The sequence below is a fragment of the Penaeus japonicus genome, unplaced genomic scaffold, assembly GCF_977035675.1.
Source record: "Penaeus japonicus unplaced genomic scaffold, GWHDUDI00000001_assembly GWHDUDI00000003, whole genome shotgun sequence".
Classification (NCBI taxonomy): domain Eukaryota; kingdom Metazoa; phylum Arthropoda; class Malacostraca; order Decapoda; family Penaeidae; genus Penaeus; species Penaeus japonicus.
The window spans coordinates 1,719,080-1,721,579 of NW_028234405.1; the positions used below are offsets into that span (position 1 = coordinate 1,719,080).

The 2,500-nt window shown below is 32.3% G+C and overlaps 1 protein-coding gene across 1 annotated transcript in view; it reads right to left on the reverse strand.

The window, feature by feature from the left end:
• Positions 1-2,500, reverse strand: part of LOC122246550 (uncharacterized) — a 25,336-nt gene that overhangs the window by 22,434 nt on the left and 402 nt on the right. The window lies entirely within an intron of this gene.

The window sequence follows — 2,500 nt, forward strand, 5'->3', positions numbered from 1 at the left end:
TATTCAACAATACAAAGTAAAGACAATCAATTCTCTTAAATAAGTTATTCAACAAGCAAAAAACAATTCCATCTTTTATCATACTATTATATTGGTTGATTACCTTGAAAATTAACATTGATTGGTTGGTTTCCTTGAAAAGTATGATTTTTATATTAAATACTACTCAAATTAGGTTTCATCCAAGACCAATCATGCAAAAAATATAACTACAAAGGGTATCCCTTAAAAACAGCATTCAATATCAATTTGAATAATAAGAACACAAGATAATCATTAAAATAGAAAAAGTAACAAAACCATAAATAGAAAATGATTGACTAATAATGTCTCCTCAAATAACCTAATAACTGAATGCATATTCCAAATCAGTCACAACAAAGTCGGTAGTTCTAGCATTTAGCCGACCTACAAAATACCAGTCTCAGGCTAAGAAATATGCCATTCCAATACCTATTAAGAACAATACTCATTATGATATGGGTGAATACCAGACTAACAATATCCTTGTACACCTTAGGAGTATTTTACAACTAGAGGAATCTTAGTAACAAAAAATTGTATAGTGTTGTCTCTTGAATTCATTAATCACAAAGACATTGTGGCTGGTTTAATTCACCAAGACCATTCTGTGTATAGTGTACACAGTGCTTTACACTCTGACATGAATGGTGGTGCTGCTATATGTTTACTGAGGAAACTGAGGAATGCTACAAAAAATTGGTTTCAAGATAATTAAGTATTTATATGTAATTATATATTAAAATTCTGGCTATGAATAAATGTTTCAACAAATGAACTAAAACACCCTTAAACTAAAGTAAAGATTTGCAGAAATAAAATTCCTTATATATAATATTTATATGAAATGCTAATTATATTACCATGTTGCATGAAGTGCTAATGACATTCATTTATTGTATGAAATGCAAATTACATTCATTTATTGTATGAAATGCTAATGACATTCACTTATTGTATGAAATGTTAATTACACTCATATGTTGCACTTATGTAACCATCTACAGCTACATTAGTGCTGGCATGTATGGAAGAGCATTCAAAGTGCTAGTGGCTGTGACAATTTTTTCCTAGAGTAATCAAATGAGACTCAACACATTACATCATTATTACAATCATGTGGATTATTGGCAAAGAATATCCAGTGCAACAAGTGAAATCATATTGCAGTTTAAGCATAAAAAAGTGATAAAACTTTCCATCCGTACTATAAGAAAGACAAAAAGTCTAAGGTGCAAATTTAAGGTGTCCAATATCAAGAACACTTGGTCTGACTTGAGCATATGAGATATAACAAGAATAATTATTTTTGATTTCTTAAAAACACTTGGTCTGACAAATGAGATATAACAGGAAATTTAAAAAAGATAATCTATATTCAAAAGGCTTTTTTTCATATAAATCTACATATAATAAATTACACTTAACAGATAAAATTATTTGTGATTGAACAAGCTTCATTAATAAAGTACTTATCAAGTGGTCTTTGACAACTCATGAAAAAATACTAACAATGACTGGAAAATTATTGATGTCAACAGATAAAACTTTTGAAAAAGAAAATATATCATGGGCTATATGCCTGACATCAATGGGTGTTTAGAGAGGATCTCTGAAGGCTCAGAAACTTTTCCTAGTGTCAAGTAATAGTAGGGCACACAAACACTAAGGATCATAAGGGAAAATATTCATCCGGGAACCAAAGTCATTAATGATTGTTGGAAGGCTTACGACTACCTCTCCGCGAAGAGGATTCACTCATCATAACTAAATACCAACACGACCCAAAAAAGTGGAGAGAAAAAAAAGGAAAAAGTGCCACAGTCTGGGAGGAGGAAAGAGTATCACTCCTTCGGGTATTCAGAGAACACGATCTTTCAGATGATGATACCCGACAGAAACCCGAGATTTCAACGCCTTCCTCTTCCCTGTGGTCTGTCTGCCTGTACCCTCTACAATGAGGTATCTTTGACTTCCATATATGTTATGGTAGAGGAGTCAGTTTCCAAATCCAGCAATAAAACCTTTAACGTGACGTTATTCACGATCTTCGCAACCATTACACGAATTCTCCCCTATATAAACAGGTTTAACATAAACATAATATTAACTAACCATCAATCACCCAAAAAGTACACACAGTACAACCCAGACAACCATATAGTACTTCCTTCCTTCAAATACATACTTTCTAACTGACTTTCCATCAGTACCCGAGTCAAACCAAGTGAAAGCCATAAACATTTCATTGTTTCTGTCCCTATTGGAATACACATATCAAAAAATTCCTCTTATGACAATAAGTTACACAATGAACCTGTCAATTTGTTCACAGAAAAGGCATAAAAGCAAGGCCTAAGACAACAGCTTAGTCACAACAAGACCGAAGTACAGTCGATGATGCTAAATAAAATATTAACGTTTATGATATAAAAATCGAGTCAAAAGTTGACAAATTGCAGTCAACATTTCCCACAAC